At 55.3% G+C, this 27,466-nt stretch overlaps 1 protein-coding gene across 4 annotated transcripts in view; it reads left to right on the top strand.

Moving 5' to 3' along the window:
* Positions 1-247: 247 nt before the first annotated feature.
* The window catches only part of NEK6 (NIMA related kinase 6), an 84,099-nt gene continuing 56,880 nt past the window's right edge, over positions 248-27,466 (top strand). Inside the window, exons 1-2 of one of the 4 annotated variants that reach the window (XM_019800474.2) lie at positions 2,749-2,939; positions 25,318-25,474. The gene's annotated coding sequence lies outside the window, so the exon portion shown is untranslated. Of the gene's footprint in view, positions 271-2,701; positions 2,940-25,317; positions 25,475-27,466 lie in introns of those variants that run through there. The other 3 variants (XM_034664491.1, XM_019800475.2, XM_011225926.3) reach the window with 3 other exon arrangements.

Below are 27,466 nucleotides of genomic sequence, written 5' to 3' on the forward strand. Positions count from 1 at the left end.
GGGCGGCGGCCGTCACCCACAGCCGGGCCGAGGGGGGTGCGCGTGCTCGCGCGCGCGGCCGCGACTTGGCGGGGGACCGCGGGCGGGGGTGTACGCGGGAGGCCAGGGCGCTTGTGAACCAGCGAGTCTCCGTGTGTCGGCGGCCGTGCGTCCGAGCGTGCGTGGGCGGCGTGTGTCTGTGTGTCCCGCGGGGTGTGCGCCCGAGTGTGTGCGTGCTGTGGCGGACACGGTGCGTGTGCACGTCGGAGGGTCTGGGTTGTGTGGTTTGCGGTGAGTGCGGGGGACACGGGCATGGCTCCCGTGTATCCATTTACTGTATCCATTTATTGTTTACTATTTGCCAGGGAGTGTGCCAAGCGCTTCACGTGGGATCCCATTTTTCTCTAGGAGTTGTGCGGGTTCAGGGAGTATGTGTGCACACGTGGGTGAGTGTTCACAGGACAAACTGTGTATTTGGGAGTCTTCGAGGACAAAAGTGTACTTGTACGCCTGCAAAAGAGTATTTTGTGTCCAGGAGCATGTGAGTGTGTTTATTACGGTGGTGGAGGGTCCCCCCTTGCACCCACCAGGGATCTTGTATGATGTGTCCGCCCCTGGCCCGGATGCCAGGGAGCCCATGGAGAGAAGTAGGCCAGGGGTGGGCACCCGGTGGGTGCTGGACCTTGTGTGGTGACTGAGGGCTGAGGTCAGCCCCGCAGAGCCAGGCTAGGCCTGGCAGAGGTGGAGGCCTCCGAGCCAGGCCTTGGTGGGGCCCGCTGGCAGGACGCTTTGAGGGGCTCCAGGATGCTCAGACTGGGCTGCGGCTCTGGTGGGCCTTCGCCTGGTAGTACAGGACTCGAGTTCAGTTTTTCGTCAATACCCCTCTGGGTCTCTTGGCTTCGTTCCTGTCCCTGTGTGGCCCTGGCAGATTATAACCTTTCCCCCAGGCCCGCGGGGGAAAGGGGGAGGCTGACCCTGGGAAGGCCAGGGGTCCCAGGACACTTGTCTGTGTATCTGAGGGTCTCTCTCTGCCCGCTCTGCTAAGTAGACAGATATTCATCTGGCTTATTCATTTGTTGAGCCTGGGCTCCAAGCATGAGCCCCCAAGACAGTAACAAATTGATCACAGCAGGCTTGGGACACTGGTTTCCAAGGTCTGTCTTGCAGCTTTGATGGAGGGTTTTGGGGGGGGGGCTTTATAAATGTTGACAATCTGTGCCGTCAAAAGTCTTAATTGCTTTAAGGCCAACTTTAGAAACACTGAGCTCCCTCGTTCCCCCTGAATTTTCAAAACTCAGCTTGCCTTTCTGAGGGGAAAATGTCGTGCGCAGGCAAATCTTGGAGGCACACTTAAAAATCGTGGTGTTAATGGAAGAAGAATTTCATTGAAAGGGATGCGGAGCCTGCTGGAAGCGCCTGTTCCCAACGCAGCAGCTTACTGAGTGAACTTTGGACGTCTTCTTTCAGCAAACAAAACCTGGAAGGAAACAAAAAAGATCCACATTCTTTTTCTTTTTTGTCCTAAAAAAACGAAGAAAAAAAAAAGCACAAAACACCTTCTGGGTTTGCTGGAAATGCTGCCTCCTCTTCTCCCCTCAAGGCCAGGCCCTCCCTCCATCCCCCACCCCCAAATAAAATATGCCTGTGGGGAGCTGTGGATGAGTCACTCCCTGGCAGAGAGCCCCACGGGCAAACATTTGGGAAGGTTCTTGCCTAACTTCCCAGAAGAAAAGGCCCAGGATTTAAAATGGTCCCTGTGGTTTGTCAGCCTCTGCCGTCCCGTCTGCTTCGGAAATGACTAAAAAGTAGTTTCTGTCTTCAGAAAATAAAAGTCTCAGACTGAAGCAGTGGCCCAGGTTGGTCTAGGCTTTGGGCCATTTAGATTGTTCAGGTTTCAAGAATCGAAGCTCCTGGCTTTGCCAGGTGGCATTTCCAGTGGCTCTGAGCAAGAAGGGAACAGGGAAAGGGGAAGGGAAGGCGTGTTTAGGGAGCACCTCCCGTGCTGAGAGACAGAGACGGCCAGCCTGTGTCCTGGGACTGCTGTGAGGAGGTTGAGGCAGAATCCTGTCTCATGCTTGACTTCAAGCCTGTGCTCTGCAGCGGGGGGTGTGACACTTGTCTTCTGAAGGTGCACAGACGGGGTGCTCCGTGCTGTCACACACATCTGCTCCTTTCATCTACTCCACGAGGTAGGGGGTTGTCATCTCCATTTTACAGATGACATAACTGAGGCTCAGAGAAATGAAATGCCAGGCATAATTTTATGAAAGTAGCGCCACAACTAATGGCCACCATTTATCGAGAGTATACTACGTGCCAGGAGTGGTACCGAAAGCTTTTAAGTGCCTGCATTCGCTCAGTCCACCCAGCAACGCGCAGACGGAAACTATCATGGCGCCCATTTTATAGGTGAGGAGACTGAAGACACGGAGAGATGAAATCATGTACCAAGGACTACGGACTGCTATGCGGTTGACCCTGGGGTTCAACTCAGGCCTGTCTGAGCAGAGCCTGCCATCTTCCCACTGGACCTGGAAAGTCATGGTCACTGTATTCCAGGTCCTTTGGGGCTGGGTTCCTCACCAGGCTTCCAGGAGAGGCCTTCCTGAAGGGGCTGCCCTCCTTCCTTGTCCGCTCCTGCCCCTCTGCTGTGGAGGACCCACGCCCAGGGCCAGGACGGTCAGACAGAAAGGGCTCGCGGTTCACATTTTTTTCTTTTCCTCATGAAGTGCCAAAGATTGGTTTCAGAGGGGAAGTGTCAAAACAATTGTCAAAAAGAGAAGAATATCCCCTTCCTCTTCCTGGGTCAGACCAAGCAAGCGAGTTAGAGGGGGCAGAGTGGAAGACCCTGGTAAGTCATCCAAGAATAAATGCGGGTTGGCATCTCCAGGCTTGTGTGAGGAGGAAGCCCGCTGGGGCACTGCCCTCAGGAAGAGCCCCTGTTCCGACCCCTGGTGATGGTGAGTTACTTCCAGGGCCCTGACTCCCCATTTGGGATATCTGACAACAGGATCATCTCTACATAGGCTTCTTGTCACTTGCCGTTTTAGCCCCGTGCCTCTCTCTCTAACTTCCATTCTTATCACGGTTTCTACAATGTGGTTCTCGAAAGGAATGTTGTGTGTGAGGACAGGTGAGGTTTGGGGGTGTGTGGCGCCCCTGCAAGGGTCCTTTGATGTTGGAAGGAAAAGGTATTTCTCTCCCTTCCGAGTATGCTCTGCAAATTGATGAACATTTGCAAATTGCTTCGAGATGCGTTAATTTAAGGTGTGAAATAATAGATCTCGTGCAAAGGCTCAGCCACATTTCTGGCATCGATGGATTTCTCTGCCGTCTGGCCTGTGATTTGGGGAGGTAAAAATAGTCCTTGTTTCTACATTTTTATCTTTATTTATTTATTTATTATTTATTTATTTATTTATTTATTTATTGCTGATGTCATTCTTAGGAAGCGGTGGGCACATAACCTGTGGACCTTTCCTTGACTATCACTTCGGATGGTTGCCAGAATGCTGGCGCCCGGAACGTGCAGCTTTGGGGAGCAAGGGTGCTCCTGGAGTATTTGTGGGAAGGTCATCCGGAGTGGTCTCCCACTGGGTGTCTGTGACATTGCTTCAAAACGGCTGGGTGGTAGATGACCAGGATTGGCCGAAGATCCTCGGTGGATTTTTTGGTATTGGCCATCTTATGTCTGACTCTCAGGTAGTGACAAGATGGCCTGCCAGGAAAACGTTTTATTTTTTATTTACTTATTTTTTTAGCCTTTTATTTATGTATTTATTTCCAGTGACCTCAGTGCCCACTGTGGGGCTTGAACTCATGACCCCGAGATCAAGAGTCAGGTGCCCCACTGACTGAGCCAGCCAGGTGCCCCAAAAATGTTTTATTTTAAAAAGAAAAAATCAGGTCAGTCGGTGGCTTCACCCATTCCTGTCTGAGCTGGGTGACATACTCACAGCCCCTTCCTTTGGCCCCAAACTGAACTAAAGCAACAGCCTTCTCAGACTCAGCTTCCAGACAGGAGTGGACATTGGGGCAAATCAGTTGGTGGTGTAATTTCCTGTGACGTTCAATTTGGGAACTTGACCGTGGCGTGTGATCTAGCATTTTGACATCTGTCCCTCTAACAGACTTGCTTGTGTGGAAACAGACCCACATACACAGCCTCTGCTGTGTTGTCTCCAATTCTGGATTTTTCCACAGACGACTGCTCGGGTGGTCTGGTGGCAAAGGCCCAGTCTTCTGGCTAGGCCTCTTGGCATCCACCAGCAGGATCGCCACACCCCAAACCCAACCAGCGCTTTGGCTGGGCTCTGGGGGCAGGCGAGTGAGGGGCCTGCAGAATTGAAAGGTGACGCAGCCAGGATCTAAAATGCATTCAGTTCCAAGGACCTTGATCCACATGGAGCCTTTCTTTCTTTCTCTTCGACATCTGCGTGATGGTGACCTCATAGAAAAGAAAAAGGGGCTTTATGTAGGAATTCCATAGAGTGTGAAGGAATTTCTGCGAGGGAAGGGGGAGGGAAGCTGCCATTGAGAGCCTGCCTTGCTGCATTTCCTTGAGTTGTTTAAGCCTCACACTTCAAAATTAGGCTGGGGGAGGGGCAGTGCTTGACCTTGGCTAACAGAGCTGGCGCCTTAGAAGAGAACTCCCCAAAGTCCCCAAGTTGTAGTTGAGGAAATGGGGTGAGTCCCTTCCTGCAGGTGAGTGGCTGAGTTGGAATTTGTCCACGACCCCTCTTCCCAAGGCCGGCCCTCTCTTGTTCCTTGTTGTCCCCAAAGTCTTTGAAACTGGGGAGTTGTCAGGAGGAGATCTACCCTGCAAGTGACCTTCAGCTCTGATGAGTCCACGCTGCCCCTGAGAAATCCGGTAGGCTCACCTTCCAGAGAAGAGCCACACGCCCAGTTTACAGAATGGAAACTGAGGCCCACGGAGAGGAAGGTGCTAACCCACAATCACATTAAGAACTTGAGCTTTGGCACCAGATGGAGTGAGGTGGGCGTCCCAGAGCAAGTCATTCACCTCTCCGAGCCTCAGTTTCCCCATCTGGAAAACAGACAATATTGTAACCTCAAATGTTTGAGGGAAGAACTACAGGAAATAATGGGTATAAAACCCTCCGCACATGGGTAGCCCCCCGGAAGTGCTTGATGCTCACTGCCTGGGATTTTATGAGAGGTGAAGAAACTGTGTGATTTTTAAGGACCTGCCCAGGGTCACCGGGCCGGGAAGGTCGTTCCCCTGTCAAGAGCATTTTCAGCGCCCCTGCATATTGAGGCCCTAAATCGGGCTAAAAGCAGTGTGAGGATCTCTTCCAGGTGCCGCTACAGCTCGGCCCTGAGACTGTGACCCTCAAAATAGCTCCGGGAAGAGACGCAGCCTTTTGGTAAAACAAGGCGGGATGTAAGTCAGGGTGCCCTGGGCGGCTCAGGAAACCATGTAGAAAGCAGTGTTTTGTGCTCCACTCCACCCGTGCCCCACAAGGCTCGGAAAGGGAGCCTTCTAAGGTTTGGACGCGTCCTCTTGGAGCTGGAGGGTCTCGGGAGGCCCCGAGAGCGGTGTCAGCCACAGTGTGTTATTAAGCGAGGCAGATGTTTTGTTAATTATTTACACAGCATCGGGGCCCCATCCGAGGTCTGTGCTGACAGAAGCGGCTGTCACAGACCCCGGCCTGGGGGCAGGTAGTTCTCGGGGAGAAGCAGGCAGGCAGAGTCCTCCTGGAGGGTCGGCCCAGTGAGGCCGGGGGGCGTCCCTGCCCAGTTGGCGCTCCCTCCTAAGCCGGTGGGGTTCTGTCAGGCTGGCTTGTTGTCCCTGAGGGAGAGGCGAGGTCCCACGGAAGTGGCCGCCCTTCCTGAGGCAGCTTCTGTGGGCATTTGCCCAGCTCCTCACGCCTGAGACCCCACCGTGGTGTGTGTGGTGAGGGGGGAGCATCAGCGGGCGCTGGAGCCCCCTTGGAATCCAGCCCCTCTACTCCCTCACCTGGAAAACGGGCCAGTAGCACCAGGCTCGAGGCCCTTGATTCTTGGACACTGTTTGGGGGGGTGTGATTTGCCTTAGAAACCCAACTTTAGGACTAGAATTGTCAAAAGGAAGGGGCCTCGGATGAAAGCCTTCCCTGGAAGGTCACCAAGAGTGAGGGACGCTACCTGGGGGCAGGGCAGACCTAACCCTGTCTTCCCACAGCACTAACCCTCTTCCATGTTTTACAGAGGGAGGGTTTGCACGGGAGTCATTTTAAGAAAAGGTTCTTATATGAAATATCCATCATCTGTAAGTCTGTGGAGACAGAAAACAGCCTGGTGGTTACCAGGGGCTGAGGGAGGCATGAGGGGCAACCGTTTCATGGGTACGGGGTTTCCCTTCAGGTGACGAAAATTTTTCGGAACCAGAGAGAGGTGGTGGTGAATGTGCTAAACGCCACCGAATGGCTCACACTAAAATGGTTAATTTTACATCATGAGGAAAAAATTTTTACAAAGTTCTGATGCTTAAAAATATAGGCAGGAAAGCCTCTCACTTTACAGATGGGGAGACTGAGGCCTGGGGAGGCTGTGACCAGCTTCCAAGGCCCTGGCTGATCAGGACACTCTCCCACCTGTCAGGCCAAGGCTCTGGTCGCCAAGCGCGGGCCTGGGCTGCGTGCAGAGTCCGATGCAGAAACACAGACCCGTTCACAGTTGTGTGGGTGGAGTGGACTCTGTTTGGTTAACCAGATACGCCCGCGCTGGCTGGTATGCGGCCAGCCGTTCACTCATTCGTTGGAGAAATACCTCCCAGCCTTGTGGGTCAGGTGTTATTCTGGGAGCTGGCCCGGAGACCCTGTCAGGGCCCCACCCCACAGCCTCTCACCACTTGGTGAGGACAGGAGTTGTGTCACAGACCCCTGTGGGTGCTTCCAGTAGACGCCTCCTGGGACTCACTCCCCAGGGGAGCAGGAGGGCTTTCCAGGAGGGAGGGGCCTCTGAGCAGGCCTTGAGGAAAACACAACGTTTGCCCAGCACGCCGGGCGGTGGGAGGCCAGGAGGTCTGAGAGGGCTGGGGTGAAAGGCCAGTGGACCACCGGGTGAGTGGGTGGGTGGGGCTGCGGGATGGGGAGCTGGGAGCAAGACTGGGGTCCTGGGCAGTGGGCAGCCCCCCAGCAGTGTGAAGCCAGGAACTTCTGCCACTTCCTCAGCTTTTGACCCCTTCAGTGGATTCTTTGTACCAGGCACTTACGTGTTTTACATTCCGTTCCAACCCCTCACATGGATTAGCTCCCTTCATCCTCCCGGCAGTTCCCTGATGCAGGTATCATTATGCCCATTTCATGGACAAAGAAACAGACTCAGAGAATCTAGGATGTATGCTGCGTAATTAATTGCCACCACATCGGGGTCTGGTCTGTAGGGTAGGAGGGCAGAGGCTGCCGTCTGGAAATGCCTATCGTATGGGCTGCGAGCTGGTGCCCAGGCGCAGGGCCTGGGCGAGGGCCTCCCAGGCAGCTGGAAGGAACAGCATGTACCAAGGAGCAAATGGTGGGAGAAGAGGCTGCCCAGGCCTGCGGGGATCTGGGGGAGATTTGGTCTTCCTTGCAAGAACAGAGGGGCTCCTGCTACTCCGCACCTCACTTCTTAATCTTAGTCTTTCTCTTGCTTACTCCACTCCAGCCATGTGGCCTCCTTACCTTTCCTCAGACATGTCAAGCATATACTCCCCTCTGTCCCCTCTTCCTGAAATCCTCCCCCCCCACTGTTCCCATGACTTGCCCCCAGCCTTCATTCAGGACACCACAAAAGTCACTTCTCCAAAGAGGCCCTGTTATCCCCATCCTATTGAAATTAGTCTCTCACTCCCCATTCCCTGACTTGGCCTTACTTTTCTTCAGGACCTTTACCTCTTCCTGATTCCACATGTTTGTTATCTCCCTCCCGGACTAGAATGTAAGCTCCGTGAGGATAAGACTTAGTCTGCGGACCACCGCTGGGTCCTCGGTGCTCGGCACGGTGCCTGGCACATAGTAGGTGCTCAGTTAATATTTACTGAATGAACGGAAAGTTTCAAGTGGGCAAGGGGGCAGGATCCTTGAAGAATGTCTGTGTGAACTTACTGAATCTGTTAGCAAACATTGCTTCTTCTCCCAGTGGGCAGTGAAGGGCTAAGTTGCGCCCACCTGCCCTTCCTCTGTCCAGAGAAGGTTTCTTAGAGACAGACTCAAATTATTCTAAGGGAGGAGCCTAGGCTTATAGAAGGGCTTGTACCTCCCAGCGTTATCAAGCTCTCTTCCTTTGCTCCTTTCCTGCAGAGGGGGGCTCCTGATGCCTAGATAGGAGTGGCTTTGGGTGGAAGGGGTGGGTACATGTCTTCAAGTTACATTTTCTATCAAGTGTACTTTTTTTTTTTTTTTTAGAGGGCATATCTTTTGAGGGTTGCTTAGGGAAAGGGAGGTGTTTAACTCTCCCAGGTGACCCCAGAGTCCACCCAGCTTAGAAAATGAGGAGTTGTGGGTTGAAAGCAGAAGTGATCCCTAGCTGGTGTGGCCTTGGTGGGCTACAAGGGTGGGTGCCCAGATGGCAGGACCATTGGAGACCACATGGCAGACAGACAGGGAGCCGGGGACAGGGAGCCCACCCACACGTTTGGCGGGTCCTGCCGAGTCCAGTCGGATTAGTTACACCAGGATCTCAAGTGTGGACTTGGTGTGCCTGAGTCAGTGTGTGTGCATTTCCTTTGTTCATCTCCCCCAGGAATTTTAGTGGCCTTTTGTGTTTGATTTAAATGCCAGCCTTCTCAGCTCACCCAAGAGGAAATGAGGACTGGATTTTTGTCTGTGCAGAGGCTGGGGACAGGGGCGAGGGCTGCCCACTCTTGATGGTGGCAGCGTGGCATTTGGGAACTATGCAAAGAAAATACTTTCACTCCAAGCTAACAACTTTTATTTGCATATGCTTTTATGATATCCCAGGCCTTCAGATATCACCCATCTATCGATTAGGTGTGTGATGACCACAATTTCCAAACTTTCAAAAGGGCTGTGGTCTGTAAAAGCATTTTAGTGACATTCGGGGACAGGAGAGGCTGGAAGATGCCGTTTGGTCGCTAGTATGTAAGAAGTTCCTGGATGCTCAAATGGCTTATGGGGCGGCATCTTTGAAATTGCACAGTGCTGAAAATTCTGGGACATATGGTCACTGTGATGTGCTAATGTTAGCAATCGAGATATTTAATTACCCAGAAAAACCCCTTTGCCTATCCACTACGGGTTACTGGAGAGCCTTTATTTCTCAGGAGGAAGGTCTCACACTGTGTAATCCGGACCAGCAGACAGGGAGTCATTATCCCTCATTAATTTATTAGCTAATTAAGTGATTTATCTGGTCATGCGTTTATTCCTTCCATTGCTGTTCACCGGCAACATTTGCTGGGTCCTACTCTGTGCCTGGGCTGGTGCTGGACACTGGGGACAGAATGCAACAGAAGAGCAGATATTACTGAATCCCACTGGGTGCCAGCCCATCCGGTGGTGCTATGGGCTACAGGTGACTTCATTTCCCTGTGGACGTTTACTGAGCACCTACTACGTGCAGGCCTGTGAGAGGCCAAATGAAAGTGACACAGTGCCTTGTGGTTTGAACTCTCCCTGCATTTTGATGGCATCTTTTGGTCCCGGTCCTCTGCTTGCTGTGGCAAACCCCGCCAGCCACCGTTCACAGGCCCTGGAACGAACCAGAAACAATCCAGATGCCCCAGGAACCGACGTGAGAACAAGGCATCCCCTTCACACGTTGCGTCTCAGCTCCGCATCTCGCCGCCACCCAGCATTTTGAGACAGAATGTGAGATCTCGTGGTTGGCTAAATACGTAAATATTTTATGTCTCGATATTCTGAAAACGAAGCCCAAATGCGCAGAACTGCAGCACATCAGTGCTATTGATCATATGTTATAATAATCTGATGACATGTTGTTTAAATATTTATGGACTGATGCACCATGAACAATGGGGGGGGAGGGGAGACTTGGAGCAGAGTCGGGGCAGATGCTGGAAAGGAGGGAGCAGACCCAAGCGATCCTGGGAAGTGCCATGAGGCGCAGGTTTTGGATTTGAGGTTTTGGAGTTTCGTGACAATAGCAACGGCCAACATTTGTTGAGCGCTTGCTGCGAGCCATGCCCTTCACCGGTGTCATTTCGTCTAATCCTCATAGCCACCCTGAGAGGATGCAACTTCTAATATCCCAAGTGACAGAGGGGACGCTGAGGCCCAGGGCAGGTCAGATTGGCCCTAGACCCCACAGCTGGAGTGGCCTATGGTCAGACCCGGGTCGGCTGCAGTCTGAGCTCGTAGTCATCGTGTGTTCTGCTCAGTCCATGACCAGTCCTATCGGAAACCTGCTGCTGCCGCCTGGTACTAACTGGACTTTCTAAATCACGGAAAGAAAGGCGACGTCTGTGAAACGTCAGGCAGGCATAGGAACCATAGGAACAAATCTCTAACCCAGGAGGGGCGACTGTGCACCTCCACGCCACATGCCTGCCACGTGGTGGGGGCTCTGGAAGTGGCACTTCTACCCCTCGGCCATTCTTTTCCCTGCTGGTTTTGTGTTCGTTTGGGAGCTGTCTGCAAACTGTCCCTGAGTTAGTGCCCAGGGCCCTGACCTTTGCATGTGCCTTCCTCTCTCCCCGCAGTGCGACCCCACAGAGCGCAGGTGCGGTAGCCCCCTAGCCCCTGATAGCCCTGCAAGGAGGCCCCCATTGTCTCCACCTTACAGATGAGGGGCTCCTGCGGACTCCCAGAGCCCACTCCCTCCGTGTGGGGAGCCATTCCTTCCATGCACCCCCGGAGGCTCTGCTGGGTCAGCCTCCCCCCACTGCCTGTGCCACTGCCGCCGCCATCAGTCCTGCCTGTTTCATCACTGCTCAGTGTCCTGCTGATCAGCACATCCCCAGCACCGGAAACAGGGCCTGGTCCACAAGACAATAAGTGACCAGCAGTAGGGGTTCAAAAAAGAAGCTCCATGGACAGGGGTTGAAGGGAGGGTTGAGTTCTGAGATGCTTTTCGGCCAGTGGCCATCTCAGACCGATCGTACCTTCTAGTTCTGCGGAGGCCTAGGGAGGTCCCCTGGGGCCTCCAGGCCAGGGGATGGGGGTCAGAAGGTCATATAAATGGCAGGTAGGGCCAGCTGTGCAATTTGTACAGCCCAGCACAAAGTGAAAATGCGGGTCCCCTTGTTTTAAAAGCAGGAAAAAAGCTTTTTCCTTCACCACCTCTTTCTACTTGTCATTGTGGCTTTTCTTAGCAATTGAATGCCATGCTTTCTTGGGCACAGGGACACTCACGGGGTGAGTACAGACCCTCACAGTTAGTGAGTGGCGCACCTGCCGCCGTGACTGCACCCAGGCCCCTGCCAAGGGTGGAGGGTGGCAGAGTTCCCTGGGGTAGGGGGGCGGGAGCAGGACTCCAAGCCCCCAGCACATGCACCATCGTCCCACTGGACTTCACTTAGATGGCACAAATTCAGAGATAAAATGAAGACTTTAAGACAGTGGACACAGAGCATGAAGCCCCAAGCACGGGGCTCCTTCTGGAGGGCAGGGCAGGGCGAGGACGAAACTGTACTGGTCACGTGCGCGTGAAGCTGGCCCTGATGGGAGGGCTCTAGCCTCCTCCCACCAATGCGCACATTGCAGAGAGCTTGGGGCAGATCTTACTGGGGGAAAAGTTCCACCCTGAGGCACTCTCTACAGACCACCAGCCTGGGCTGTGAGTGCCGTCAGCTAGCCAGCTGGTCTCCCCCCTCACCCAGGGCCTCTCGTGCCAAGGACACACCGTGGACGTGGGTCTCCTTGGAAGTGCCCCCCTGATTTCATTCCTCATGTAGTTGCCCGATATTATTGCATCAACAAACCCATCCCTTCCGACTTCTCGTCCTTGGGTGACAAGGGTCAGAAATCAAAGGATGAGGCTGCTGACCCACTCACTCAGGAAGAATGCCAAGCAGGTGGTGCCCTAGGGATCAGAGAGGGCGGGGAGCTCAGATTCCACCAGCTTCCCACGCTGTTCCTAGCCCTGAAACGGGGTGTGGGGGGGTGCCTGGCAGCCACAGGATGCGGCCATCTGGCGACTCTCGAACACATGAATGAGGGAGGCTCAGGAGCATTAACTCGTGCTTCTTACTTAGCGCCTACTGTGTGCCAGCGATGTGGCCAAGTGCTTTATCTGTGTGGCCTTAGTCAATCCTCACAACAACTTTGGGCTGGCCCCATTTTTCAGATGAGGATAACAGGTTTAGAGATGGAAGCCACCAGTCCAAAGCCATAAGCCACATGGTTTGGAAACTGAGATTTGAACCCAGGCCTCGCCGACCCCCAAAGCCAGTGTTGGGGCCAGTGCCTGGCTGCCTCCACTATCGGTTGCACGTGCGTGGGGACGGAACAGGAGCCAGACCTCAGCCGCTGCTGCTTGTCGGCCCCTGCCTCGGAGCAAACACCCTCCTTGGCAGGGAGCAGGTCCCGAGGCTCTAGCTCCAGCACCCCCGGCCCCCGCCAGACCAGCCAGCCCTATGGCCAATCTCAGGCCAAGATGGGGAGTGGGGAGGTGGTGGGTTAACCCGGGCACCCTGCATGCCAGCCACGCCTCTACCTTCTGCTCACCACTCTCCTTGGCTTGCTGCTTCCCACTGGGGGCCTCAGTTTTCTCACTTGCAAAGTGAGGGGAAATCTCAGTTTCTGTCTCTGGGGGAGTTTTCGTGACCCGGGCAGGTAAGCAGGTGCATAGCAGCCATTCAATAATAGGTGGTGGTTATCACACTGATGATGGCACGTGTGGGGTGAGGCCTGCAGCTTGGGGGCGCCTGTGACGCTCAGGTGCTCCTGTCCATACTGGGACACTCGCAATCACTCAGCCCAGAGCTGCCCCCTGGGACTCTTCCCTTCCTTGCTTTGTTTGGTCATTCATGGACCCAACAGAGCCAGGCACGGTTCTAAGAGGCATAATGAGCGGGAGAGACAAAACGGAGCTGTCCTTCTGGTTGGGGAGGCTGGCATAAAGTATGTCCAGTGTTACTGGTCCGGGTGTCGGAGACAGACGCAGGGGAGTTGTGGTGTGGGGCTCCCTCTTGGGGTGATGCTCCTCCAGCCTCCTGAGACTTCACGTACTGCCTGTTGTTCTAGACCCCAGCTCCCCCAGGGGGCCTGGGATGGCATTGTGGGGCTGGCTTTGCGTCAACTGTCTTTGAGAAAGTGGCTTTCCCAGCTGGAATGTGGGAATTTTCCCTTGGGCTCTCCCAAGACTTTGAACTGCTCGTTCTCAGGGCTGCTGGTTACCAGGGCCAACCTGGGCAGGTCCTGGCCACGTATTCTTGCACTGACAGCTCCTGGTGACCCTATGAGCTGGTTCTTTAGCCCCATTTTACAGACAAGGAAAGGGAGGCTGAGTGAAGCTGAGTCGGTAGCCCAGGGGCACACAGTAGGTCTATGGCTGCGTCAGGATTCGAACCCAGGCCTTTGGCTCCCAGAGCGCACATCCTAAACCATTCTGTCCTAGTGTGGTTGGATGTTTCTGTTTTTCCAGGCATCAGCAGAAGCCACGTGTTCTGCTCAAAGGAGCAGCCCGCTCAGGAAGTACCTACTATGTGTCTGGACAGTGCTGGTCGCTGTAGGAGGGGTGGTGGAGAAGAATGCTCAGATTGGCCTGAGAGCTGATTGCATTTACTCTTTTCCTCCAGGGCTGTGAAGGTGGGGGGGGGTAGGGTTGGTGCCATGTTAGGGATGAGGGGGCTGAGGCCCAGAGAGGTTCCACAGCTTGCAGGGTCACACAGCACCAGACAGCCTGTCATCAACCACGGCTGTCTCGGACCAGCTTCACCCTCCACCCTCACTTCGTACTTAGACCAACCGAAGCCCAAAGAACAGTTCAGTGGCATGACTCCAAACTGGAAAGGGGGTGAGCCCTTTGCATAATTTTGGAAATGGACGTCCTTTCCACGGTGAAATTGCTTTTGAGATGCCACTGATTCTCAGGGCAGAAGACCAGAGGAACTACAGTGGGCAGTGAGGGCCTGTGGGCGTGGGACTGGGGAAGGGAGCCGGGTCAAGGGTTCCTCCCCGGACTGACACCAGGGCGATAGGGTTTCCTGACGTGGCGGGGCGGGGGGGAGGTGCACAGACAAGCTGTTTAAAAGAAAATGTTTCCAGAACTGTCCCATCCCACCATTAGCAAACAGTCCTTAAACAGCAAGGAAACCACCGTATTCCGTGTTCACAAAATGGTGAGCTGGCGATCAGACCTATTTATTTAAACCCAGAGTCGGCCAGGCTAAAGACTTCAGCTTCGAGCCGGCACAGCGCCTTGCTGTAGCAGGGGAGCCTAATCTTAAGGGTTTTCTTCCCATTTACAGGTTTTTTTGTTGTTGTATATTTGTAAAATGAGGCTTCTGCTGGCAAAAGCAGGTTTTAGCGAGCGCGGCAGCTCTTTCAAGACCTAATAAGGCCCCAAAGGAGGGTGTGTTCCGGCAACACTTTCCCTCCTCCCCAGGGGCGGCCCGATTTGGCTTGCCTCCTGCACTTTGGGCACCGCGCACCATCCGTCTTGCTTCCCATTAACAGAATTACCACCATCACTTCTGCAGGGACAAGATGGGCCCTTTGGAACTGCCTTGGGGACAGAGGCACGAGCAGCCGCCATGCAGTTTTGCTTAGAGAGGAAAGGAAAGGAAAAGAGAAAAAAACCAAACTCTCACAAATGGATGGCTCCTTGGGTCTGAAGAGCCCGGGCCCAGGAGGAAAGGGGCCGCGGGGCGGGTGCCGCCCTGCTTCCTGCTCACATTCCCAGGGGGGAAGTGCCTGACACCTCTCAGAGGAGAGCGGACCACACGAGGGGTGGGGCCTGGGCTCGGCAATCTGGGATCCTACCTGGACACCCCCGTGTCAGGGAGCGAAGAAGGCGGGGCTGCAGGGTTACGATGTTTCTGCTTTGGCTGGAACTGCGTCAGGATGTCGGGAGTGACTTCCTGATGGGCAGCTGGAAGGTGGCATGGGGTGGGCCCAGTCTCTCTGTCCTCATCGGTAAGGGAGGGACCATGAGCTCTCTGCCCTCTCTGTCCTTGGTTGGCCCTTGATACCTGGCTTTGGAGTGAGGCCAAGGCCCACAGAAGCCGTAGGGTCGGCGGGAGGGAGAGCGAGAAGAATCACAAGCAGGAATGACTTCCTGCAGCGTATGGAAGCATCCCTGACTCCCCAGTGGCTCTGTTGCTGGGGTGGGTTCCGAGGGGAAAGTCCCAAGTCTAGACGTCCACCGCCCTGGGGCTGGAGGCTCCCCATCGCATGCCCAGCACCTCCATCAATGCCAGTTCTCTTAACAGTGTTATTCTTTATATAGAATTATCCACTATCTTTTTAGAAACAGCTCCTCGTCTCATTGCTATGAGTACTTTTTCATCAGGGGTGAGGGGGTTTACATATGCTAGCATCAGCTAGTCTTCACTTTGAAACAGCTCCATTTTATACGTGAATCCCAGACTCAGAGAAGTAAAGTGACTTATCCAGGGTCACCCAGCCACGATTTGAACCCAGATCCGTCTCCCCTTGGAACCCCCTGCCCTGGTACCTGTAAGGACCCGCAGGAGAGAGCCAGGTGGAGGGGCTGTGCTGGGCGGAGCACTGGAGATGAGAAGCAGGGGTTGCAGGACACCAGAAGAGGCCCTCTGGAGCGGATGTGGTGGATGACAGGCGTCACCTGGGATTGGGGTCAGGCAGGTAAGGTGGCCTTGGATACTCAGCTCTGGAGTGATGACTTGATCTGGGAGCTTTGAAGCCTGATATGGGAGGGGCCGTGTTTCTGGTGGCACGTGTGGAAGATGGTTCGGAGAGGCTGGTGGGGACGTGCCAGTGTGGACGTGTCACAGTGTGAACTGTCTCGGAGCCTCTCAGCTGCCTGAGGCTGCAGTTCCCCCAGAAAGGGCCTTTGGCTCTACAACCCCCACCCCAACTCTCCCACCCCCGCCCCAGCCCTTCCTGCTGGGCGTCTGGCGGGAGGCCCCTCACCTCTGAACCCCAGCTTCCCTCACAGCTTTCTTGTGAAAAGCAAGGCCAACACATGCCTATGACTTGCTGGGGACAACGTGAGAATAAATGATAAAATATGGAAAGCTTGCAGTGCTGCTTTGGGATGGTGGGGAAGGTGCCATGGATGTGTTATTTTCCCTAAATCCGATTTCTGCTTGTCATTTCTTTCCTCCCTGTCAGAGAACCTGTTTTGATCACTGGGGGTGAGAGAAGTCGGAGTTAATGGGAGTGCATCAGCCGAGGCCTGGCCTGTTCAAGGTGTCTGTCGCCAGATACCTTCATTTCCTAATTTCCAGGCCATTTCACTAATCTGCAGGAGCCCTGGTTCTAACACACTTGCCAGGGATTGAATTGTGTTGTCACTGTGATTGAGTTCAGATTCTCCCTTGATTGATTAATTGATTGATCAATTGATTGATCTGGCAGAGTCAGAGGCAAAGCCGTGAAAGCGACCGACTCTGAGTTCTAATGTATGTCTGTGGCCCGTTGCATGTGTTGGGGGGTGGGCTGGGTCAGAGCTTCCCCTGCCCAGCAGGAGTCGGCCCCTCCGGCAGCTGACCTTAGCCATGCCATGAGGGGGGCTCACAGCCTCGGGTTTGGTGTGGGGCAGTGTGGCACCAAAGGTGCATGTGGCAGATGAGCCGGCTGTTCCCAGGATCTGTGCAGCCCAACTTTTCCACGGAGACAAGAGTCACAGGAGGGTGAGCCCAGGCTGGCCCAGGAACTGCTGTGCACCCTCCCATAGAGCCAGGTGGTTCTAAAGCAGATGGGGGGCCCGCCATTAAGGGACTCACCCCCCTGCCCACCACAGGGCCTAGCACCTGCTGGGGATGCAGCCCGGATATCCTTATGTTGGATGGACGGATGAGGGTAGGGAGGTAAATGTATCCCACACTGGCTGGGTGACTTCATGTATCTGGAGTCTCATTTTTCTCATCACCAGAACCCATATTTCCGCTGGGGAGACCGAGATTCAGAGAGGTGAGGATTGTGGCCAAGACACCAGCAGAGAAGCCTTGGTTGGTCTGCACACGTGTGACCTTCCACTTCTGTTAGCGCTCTGGTCCCTCCGCCTGACCTTTCCTTCTCGGCGCTAAGCTCCCCCAGGCCTGGACGTGGCCTGTCCAGCCCAGGTGTGCACTCCTGCGCCTGCCCCAGGGCCCATCCCTCCTCCAGAGACCCCGCTCCCCTCAGAGCTGGGCCGAGATGGAGCAGGTGTGCCTCCTGTGTGCCAGGCACTTGGCCTACACAACCTCACTGAACAAGCAAGCCTTTACGTAGGTCTTCTCCCCATGTTCAGATCACGAAAGCAAGGCCCAGAGAGATGAATGAAACCGACCAGGGTTTCCCAGCAAGTAAGGGAAGCAGCCCAGATTCAAATTCAGGAAGGCCAGTCACTTGCTGGCCGGAGAGCAGGTGGCTGGGACCCATTATCAGGGGCATGAGGCTGGAGGCAGGGCTTTCCCATGCGGAAAAGGCAGGGAGTCTGCCAGGGTTGGGCAGGGTGGGGGGGCAGCACCTTGGTTCCCCAGGAAATGTGGGGCTAGATTGGGCCCCAAACCCACTCAGTCCCTGTGCAGCCACCCCAGCCCTTCTCTTTCTGGCTTCTGTTGCTCCACCTGGGCAGTGGGAGGACAGGAGGACAGGAGGACCTGACTTCCCCGAGTGTCGAGTATGTGCTGAGGAGCTCACTACACAGTCTGAGCTAATTGTCCCAATGACCGTGGGAAGCCGGATCTGCTTATCTGCACGGCCTGCTCAGCCCCATGTCCCTCCCAGCACTTATTGCTGTCCAATGTCTGTATCCACCTCTCGACCGCTCGACACCTCTGGGTGGGGAGGACCTCCTCCGCCTTATGCCTCGGACAGCGCTGGGCTTTGCGAGCCTCTCAAGAAATGTTTGATGAATGACGACGGGGTGAAGAGGAAACCGAGGTGGCAGGCAGAGCTCTGGCCCGTCCGGTGCCAGTGGGGCCCTCGCTCACGGACCGGCTCTCAGCCCGGAACTCCAGGTGTGCCTCTCTGTGTCCCTGTAGGTTCACACTGCCCGAAGAAACTTCCAGCCTGCGCCTGTGGCTTTGGATCAGCTCTGAAAAAGCGTGTCCTGTGACTGCTCAAGGAATCTGGGCCTTTCGCCCAGAAAAGAGTGTGTTTCCTGGCTTCCTGAGAACTGGGGCCCACCCTGCCCCTGGCCTGGGCGTACAGAGTGGGAGGGAGGGAGAGATGGACTCCCGCCCGGAAAGCGACAGCATCAGACCTTATCGTCCCTCTGAGGCTGGCTGCCCTGTGCCCGAGAATGTCCCGGAGAGGCCGCCCCAGCACAACCATTAACCCTAGAGCTCCAGGCAAAAGCTTCCCCAGTGTCTGAGGCTTCCTCTGGGGGAGGGGGGGACTGGCGCTCTAGACTTACTGGAAAAGAAGCCTTCCTCACGCTCAGGCAGAGTTTTATCCCCTGGACGGCTCTCCCAGCACACCTCACTGGTTACCACGTGGCAGACTGGGGGGCGACGTGGGGGCAAGCTTCACGAAGCCCAGGGTGACGGGCTTCCGGTGGGTCATCAAGCAGCCAGGGCCAGATGTTTCGAACGCGCCTCTGGAGCGCCTGGCATCTGGCTGCTCCCTCCGAGTCCAGGCGTGGGTTTATGAGGTGTCTTTGAAGAGAGCTGGAGTTACCCAGCCCATGATGTCTGTACATCCAGTCATTCCACGATTTGGTTTCCTTTTCAAGAGAAGGGTCTGCGCTTCTCTCTCCTTCCCCTGCTTTGCACTTGTATTTTCTTTTCCCGGTGCCCTCCCTCGGTGACCCTCCCTCATTGACTGGCCTGGAAGGCGTCCTCCCCGGGGCGGGGACATCCCACCCAGTCCTCGGAGGGGGTTAGCTGGAATTATGCACAGGTTAACCAGAATAGACTGGGTACATTTCTGAGAGGGAGAAAACCTTTTTCGTACACATAGCGCGGGGGAGGCCAGCCTCCCTTCTCCTCGGCCAGGGCTGGGGGGCAAAAAAAAGATCACCCAGCAGGGTGCAGGGGCTTGAGTTTGCTGGTTCCCGAATGCCAGATCCAGGCCAGGCCCAGGGCTAGGTGAGACTCTGACCCGTCCCTGGTGAAATGAGAAAATATAAGGACAGGCCTGGCATCAACTACTTTCTTACGTCAGGTGTCCTCTTTTATGCAGGATGGTGATAATAGATGGAAATTTTACTGTAGATGCCAGAAAAAGTTGGCGGCCTTACGTCCATCTTCAGAATTTAGGGGAAACGTTACAGGCCTGTGAAATCCCCAGACCTGGGAACCTCTGGTTTACTTCCTCTGCAGCATGAGAAGCACAAGTTGAGCCTGGAGCCTACGATGAAGCCCGCCGTGCCTGGGGAACCCGGGACGCTGGCGGCGTGTGCATGCTGACCGCACGCGGGGTGGGGTGGGAGCGTGTTCGTTCCCACAAACCGGCTGACTTACGACAGCGGTTCACTCTCTCATGGTCCTGGAGCCAGAAGTCTAAAATCAAGGTGTTGGCAGGGTCCGTTCCTTCTGGAGGCTCCGAGGGAGGGGCTGCTTCATGTCTCTCTCCTCGCTTGGCAGCTGCTGGCAAGGCTTAGCGTCCCTCGGTTACAGACGCAGGACTCCAGTCTCTGCCTCTGTCATCACAGGACCTTCTCCCCGTGTGTCTTTCTTCTTATGAAGACACCAGTCATTAAGATTTGGGTCACCCGAATCCTGCGTGGTCTCATCTTCACTTGATTACATCTGTAGAGACCCGAGTCCCCAATAAGGCCACAATTCCAAGTTCCAGGTAGACATGAGTTTTGTGGGGACACTGGACCAGGGACCTGAAAGCGGTGGGGGGAGGAAGGCCTGTCTGCCTCGGACATGGCCAAGTGTTAGTACTTTGGAGTGTCTGCAGCTGTCTGAGTTAAAACAGGGTTCCCAAAAGGGGCTGCTGTGGCTGCCTGTGACTGCAGGGCCCAGGTGGCCCCAAGGTCCCCGCTGACATTCCTGCTGGAGGAGACAGATTCACGCAAGGACCCAGGTCCAGGGAGGGAGAGCCGTCACCAGAGCCTGGGCCAGGTCATGTGACGCAGGGGAGGCGACCTAGCCACCCTTCACTCTGACTCCAGAGTCTGTGCTCGGCGTCCTAGACCTGTTTAATATCCTTTAATACAAGTGCCAGAGATGAGTGGATCAGCCCACTTGACCTTTTTGAAAGACAGGCCATCAGCATCTAGTCTTTTGGTGGCACTGGCTAGGACTCCTTAGAGCCGAGAGCCCCTCAGTGTCCTGCACGAGCCCCCAGCCCTGGCTGCGCTCCTTTGGCCTGGAGTGTGGCCCCTCCCAGTAATGACAGGGCCCCCACCGTTCTGGGCAGTACCGCCAGCGCAGCCTCCGCCTGCTTTGTGGATAACAGGCTGCCTGCCTGTGTGGCAGGAAGGAAGGACCTAGGCTCTTCTCTTCCTCCAGGGACTCTTATCTATTTTGGCAAGAAGGCTCTGTGGTCAGACATTTCTGGGTTAGCATCCCAGCTCCGACACCTCCTAGCCAGTGATTTGGCTCAAGCAAGTCCCAGGGCCTCTCTGAGCCCTGCGGCTCCCCTCCTGTGAAATCGGAATAGTGATTCTAGCCCAGAAAGATGAGCAGACGGTTGTGTGGCTTAGAGGTTATAATGCCCTTTTGTGCATAGTTCCAGTGCCTAGCACGGAGCCTGGCGCACAGTAGGTGCTCAATAAATACAAGCCGGGTAGAGCGAGTATCTTGGAGCTTGGAGCATAAACTTCAGAGCACTCTTGAGACACGGTCCCAGCGTAGAGGTTGTGTAGGCATTTCCTTCCTTCTGAGTGTCGACACAGTTACCTGAGCTGACTGGGGTAGGCGTGGAGAGGTCAAGTGCAGTGCAGGTAGCTTTGATGGAGGAAAGATGCTACATCTGGGGCTCTGATTCCTGCCATGATGCATTCAGCAAAATGAGACCTGGGCTTGGCACCATGGGAGGCAGAGCAGTGTGCAGAAGCGTGCTGGAGGGGGAGTCTGGCTCAGCAGCCCTGACAGCCCCGTGTGCAGATGCTCACTGCCCCTCATCAGTGCTGCCCAGCCTCCCTGTCTGCTGCAGACCTGGGGCCACTGCTGTCGTTTGGGCCTCTGTCCCACAACCAATGCTGGCTGTGCCGGCCCTCCGGCCTGTTCACCTGCTGTACCCCTGCCTGGCATGCCCTCCCCCTGCTCCTCTGCTCAGAGCCGCTTCCTGTTCTGAGACAGGACAGACGGATTGCGCATCCCGTTCGCTATGTTTCCACACCCTAGGCGTGCAAAGCGGTGATCGCACTGGGTTGTAGGTGCTGGTTTGAGACTCCTGTGTCTAAACAAGGAGCCCCGTTGAGGACAGAGGCTGGCCCTAGTATGTGTTTGAAAATTGAGTGACCGGACGATTGAATGTCCTTGACACACCACTTCTCTGCTCCCGTCCTCGGTTTCCTGTCTCTAAGATATAGGCTGTGGACTGGTGGGCTCCCTGGGGCCTTTCTGAGGTCTCTGGTGAGACAGTCACCCTTAAATGAGTGGCTTCAGAGTTCCTCCTGCTCCCAGGAACAGAACGGGAACACGACACCAACTGCACACGCGTGCCAAATGGCCACACTACGCACAGTGCAAAATGTGCATGGAGCATGGGGGGGTTTCCGGGTGCTCAGCACAATGTTCCCAGTTAGTGGATTCTGCTGTCTTTGAAAAGGCAGGACCGAGGCAGCCTCGATGGAGTGATTTTAACTGCAGTCCGGCCAACCCTTCCCCACCCATCCCTCTACAGGAATTGTCCCCAGGCCAGTGGAGGAAAGGATGTGTGCACCTGCCCCGGCACGCACAGCTCTCTCCCTGCACTTCCGTGTCTGGCCAGGGCTCCTCCTGACGAGGCATACAGCAAGCTCTGCTGGGGTCTGTCCCCCGCTTTCTGCCCTCCAGGCTGGCACCAGATTTCAAACCTCCACTCCTGTTATCACCCAGCTGTGCAGACTTGCCTCTCTGAGCCTCAGTCTCCTGATCTGCAAAATGCAGACAGTCATCCCTCGTGGGAATGAACAAGCGGACCCAAATAGGTGGCCCCGTGTGTGGCCTGGGGCGGGAGCACGTGATACGGTGGCTGTTCTCGGCGTGAGTATTCCTCACTCCAGAGATCGGGGGGAAACCGATCAGCAGCCTGCTTGCTGGAGCCAGAAAATGTCTGTTGTCTGAAGAATTTAGTTTTGGAAGACAGGTTTTGGGTCAGAACTTTATTCCCTCAGGAATTTCACGGTTGAGCACGCAGGCATATTTTATAAGCTTGGTGACCACCCAAGCCATTGAGCCTTCCACGTGGATGTTCCCAGGTCAGGCTTTTCGGGAATCTTACACAGTTGGGCTGCCCATTGCGTCAGTAGCGCCGTTTCCACAGAGTGGGCTCTGGCTATGAAGAGATGTTTTTTCCCTCTTTCTTGGATGCCTGAATGGCAGTCTCCCTCCCCCAGTCCCACAGGCCGACCTGCTTGGGAAACTCCGAAATGGACATCAGCGCGGGGCCGTCCACTCCTACTCGGACTCCCGGCACCCAGAGAGGCTCAAAGAGCTGGGTCGATGGCTGCAGTGACCTGGGAGCCTCCTGAGGCCCCAGGCTGTGGCTATTGAGGCTGCTGAGCAAATGGAAGAAATCAGAGATCACAGAAAAGACAGCCACTCAGAGTGGCAGCCGAGATCAAGGAGGGTGGCCCGGTGTCTCCAGAAACAGGCCTGCTGGCAGCAAAGCCCCTCAAAGTAGGATGGTTGCTGGAGATGAGCACACCGCAGGCTAGAGGGAGGGCCATGTGGTGAGGAGTGTGGGCTCTGGAACCACACCACCTAACCCCAGATCCCAGCCCTTCCACCAGCACAGCGGGCCTGATCTTTTATGCCTCAGTTTCTCCCTTCTGTAAGTAGAGATGATAATGTACTATGAGGGGTGAGGAGATTGACATCACTTAAGTGCATTAGAACAAGGCTTGACAAATCAGGGTAAACTGAGGCCCAGAGAGAGCAAAGGACTAGTCTGTGGTCACCCAGCAAGTCACTGGGGCAGCCAGGCTGAAGCTTATGACTTCTAGTCTCGTGGACATGTCCCTCCTCCCCCTTCACCCTCAGTCAGACTCTTTCAACTCTGCCTTTTGCAAAGGAAATCGCGTGACCCTTCAGCCCGCAAAAATTCAGACTGCACAGAATTTCGGAAACCTCTTTGGGCTGGCTGAGAGCCTTGCTTCAATTCTGTTCGGCTGTGAGTTCTTTTCTCCCCCTGCCCTTTTTTTTTCTTTTAAAGCTCCAGAGGGTTTCTCCTTTCCTGTCTCCCCAAATAGAAAAATTAAGATTTTGGTGAAGGAGTTTGAAGCCTTAGATCCCTACTGTGTGTCCCTGAACCAACCCACCCATCCCCGGGCCTCAGTTTCCCCCGCTGTGAAATGGAAAGTTTCCCTCCCCTGACAGGTGGACGGCCCCCACCTGCCATCCTGTGATGGCTCCGGGGACAAGCGAGCCAGGAGGTGCCACCCTGGTGCCACCACGCTGTCGGTCGTGTGAGCACTGACTAAGCAAATGCTGGTGACGCATCCTTCTAGGAAGTGAGGTGAAATCCACCAGAAATGCCACCCACTTCCGCCCACCTCCTAGTTTCAAAGGTTACTTGAATCATCAGAGTTGCTTGCATTTTTCTCACTCTCCTGTTTCAGCAAAATGCTCCCCAGCCCCTCTGGGTTGAGCCCAGGGTGGCCAGGAGCAGCCCGTCTTTGGGCCTCCAGGGTGTCAGAACTGAGGGGCTTGATGGCTTCCTGAGCTCTGCTGGGGACCCCAGCCACGGGCCCTGGATGCCACAAGCGTAGGGTCAGCCCTCTGAACTTCACTCTCCTCATCTGTGAAATGGGTGGATGAGCCCTGCCCAGCAGGGTGAGATCGCAAGCCCAGTATAGCTGAATTGGGGTCCTGCCCCCTCTCATTCCCCTCTTCCTTCCCACCCACAAGGCCCTGGCTTACCTGGGACCCAGCTGGAGCACAGGAGGTGTTGATAAGCCTGAGTCCTCTCTGGCTGTGGACAGCAGAGGGATACTTGGTCAAGCCAGGATGCCTGGAGACAGATGCAGTCTAGCATCCTGACTGCAGCCCTCCCGGCCTTTTGAGGGGGAGCCTGGGGCCCAGAAGGGGAGGGCCTGGAGTAAGGAGGCCATAGAGCCAAGATGAGCAGCCAGGTTGCTAGACTGTGGGGTGTTGCTTCACCCCCTAGTCCTCCTGTCCTCTATGTGTGGGTCCACTCTGAAGTCAGCCTTGCACCCTCAGGGGCCCAGTCTGCCTTGGCCTGGGAATTCAGAGATGGGTGCCATAGTGGGCCTAGAGCAGGAGGTAGGGGATTCGGGGCTGAGCCCCATCTTGCTACCCCCTAACAGGGGCCTTGGGCTAATAATGTCCACCCCTGAGCCCCAAAAATGCTGCTCTGCCCACCTCTGAAATTTGTCACTCAGCTTCATGATACAGTACAGGTATAAATTCCTCTGCAGACATTCAAGAACTATCCAGATGGGAAGAATTTAATATTTGTCACCCGCTGGGGCATTTATAGATCCCTTTCTCTCAGACAGTGTCAGATACAGAATAGGTGCTGGCCCATGCGAGCCGGGGCGGGGTGGGGGGGAAGCAAGTGTTGAATGAATAGGTGACAAAAGTTACTATTTATTAAGCACCTGACACATTTCAGGCCCCACACAGGGAATTTTCCATAAGGTGCTCTGAGCGTCACAACAGCCCTGGGAATATAGATATGTCCCCATTTTGCAGATAAGAAAACTGAGGCTCAAAACGTGAAGTAACTTACCTAAGGTCACATGGCCAGTGGTTGAGAAAGTTAGAATTCACACCTGGCTCTGACTTTCATGGGTCCCCCCCTTCCCCAGGTATGCTGCTAAGTCTTTAACAAAGGGTTCCCTGAGGGTAGGTGGTGGGAGGGACTTGTCCAAAGCCCTGACTTGTAGTATTTGCCAAATTCCATGTTTGATTTCAGGCAACCAAAGTGATACCAACTGTCTCACAAAATCCCTGCGAATGTAGCAAGCAACCCTCCAGAGCCAGTAGCGGCTCCTGTCACCCCCCCACCAAACCTTTGCAAGCCCAAAGAAGGCCACAGCGTTAGCAGTGGCCCCCGCCCGGGACAGCAGACTGGAACCAAGCAAATGGTTTGGGTGGGGATACGCATGCCTCCGAACACATCCCCAGCCCTGTTCTACTAGTGCCCCTGGAGCTCCTTGGGTTCTCTGTGTCACACACAGACTCGGGCAGGATGGATGAGACCCGGAGACACCGTGCCGTACGGCGCATGGAATATTAAGGCCTGCCAGCCCCACCGTGTGCGATATTCCTGCCAGGCCCGAAGCAGAGCCCTGTAAACGCCGGGATATAATGGACAATAAAAGTCGCTGGAAAATAGTGAGTCTCCTAGGACCACTGGCGTCCCTGCCACACGCCGCCTGCCGGTACCACGAGCCTTGTGATCATGAGGCACGATCGTCATGTAAATATGTAGGGTCCCTCACCAGCCGCGGGCCAAGATTTATTTTATTGAGACAGCTGGGGGAGGGGGACTCTCAGCTCAGGTTCATTGTCCCGGTAACTTTGTGAAATGCTTTGCCATCACTTCCCAGCTTCTAGAGAGTGCTGCAGGAGCCAGTGTGGCCTCTCCCATCCTTCCAAAAGGGGGGATCCCCCAGAGGCCATGGGAGCCTCCTGCCACATCCGCAGGCCCAGGGACCCGGTTGGCCCTGAGACGGGAGCCCCCCGGCCTTATTGTGAGCAGTTGGTTTGCAGAGTGGGCTGCCGGAAATACTTGCATTGAATGAGCACTGTTTTTACTATGATAATGGTAATCATCATAGTAGCTGTGGCCACATTTATTGAGCTCTTGTGTGTACCTGGGTCCCAATAGTCCTAGGCTGGTATTTTGCCTGCAAGTCCTCGCTTAACAACTCTAAGAGGTGGGTCCTCCCTGGACCCCTGTTTACAGAAGAGGGAACAGCAGAGGTGACTTCGGGACTGGTCTGAGCTCGTGTGGCCCGGCAGAGGCAGTGCAGGATTTGAACTTTGGGCTGACTCCAGAGCCTGTGCCTCTCTGCCTCCTTACTGCCTGGCTATCTGGTCCCAGGGGGACCCAGTGCCACCACCTCCCTGAAGCCCCCGTGATTTGCTCTGGTCCCCCCCGCCAACCCCGCAGCTCCACCACATTTGATTTTTCCTTGAGGGCAGGAACCCAGTGTGTGCACCGCAGAGGACGTCTAGGTGAGCGAGAACTCAGGCCTGCGTTTTCATCCAGGATCTGCCCCCCTCCAGCTGGGACTCCTCCGGCAAGTCTCTGGCCTCTGAGCCTCAGTCTTCTCAACTGTCAAATGGAGGCACTGTCTGTTTTGCAGGGTCGCTTGATGAGCGCACAAGCTGCCAACGCTCCCGAGGGATCTGGCCCAGCACCAGGCACTTAGGGGTACTCTGTGCGTGACCCCGCACATACATACCTCGCCTCCGTGGTTGTGGGTCCGGAAGCCGGGAGGCCTCTGAGCTATGCCCCCATATGCTGTGGCCTGTTGTGAATGGCGCAGGCAGTGTTCAGGGGGCTTCTGAAGGTCTGCTAAAGCCAGACAGTGTCCCCTCTGCAATTCCAGACCCAGAAGATCTGGTTTTCCTCCCAGGAATGCTCACGTGATTAGATATGGGATGCCTGAGCTCAGCTGCAGGCCCCAGCAAGTTCTCCATCAGCCTCCTACAAAACGTCAGCACAGAAAGAGCCCCCCCCCCCCCCCCCGCGGNGGGTCGCTTGATGAGCGCACAAGCTGCCAACGCTCCCGAGGGATCTGGCCCAGCACCAGGCACTTAGGGGTACTCTGTGCGTGACCCCGCACATACATACCTCGCCTCCGTGGTTGTGGGTCCGGAAGCCGGGAGGCCTCTGAGCTATGCCCCCATATGCTGTGGCCTGTTGTGAATGGCGCAGGCAGTGTTCAGGGGGCTTCTGAAGGTCTGCTAAAGCCAGACAGTGTCCCCTCTGCAATTCCAGACCCAGAAGATCTGGTTTTCCTCCCAGGAATGCTCACGTGATTAGATATGGGATGCCTGAGCTCAGCTGCAGGCCCCAGCAAGTTCTCCATCAGCCTCCTACAAAACGTCAGCACAGAAAGAGCCCCCCCCCCCGACTGTGGAGCTGACCTGCCGTGCTGTAGGTGGGAAATCACACAGGTTGTGATTTCCCCAGGGTCGAGCAGTCCCGTGAGAGTCCCTGAAGGGCCCTGAGACCCCCTCCCCCCCTTCAAGCCACCACTCCACACGCCACAGCTCAGAGCAGAAATCTCCCCCAGCAGTTACAAATGGCCTTGCACTTCCCAGGCCCTGCGCGGGTCAGCGAGGATCCAGCGGTGGGGGGGGGGGGGGTTCAAA

The sequence above is a fragment of the Ailuropoda melanoleuca genome, chromosome 7 (genome assembly GCF_002007445.2).
Source record: "Ailuropoda melanoleuca isolate Jingjing chromosome 7, ASM200744v2, whole genome shotgun sequence".
Lineage (NCBI taxonomy): Eukaryota > Metazoa > Chordata > Mammalia > Carnivora > Ursidae > Ailuropoda > Ailuropoda melanoleuca.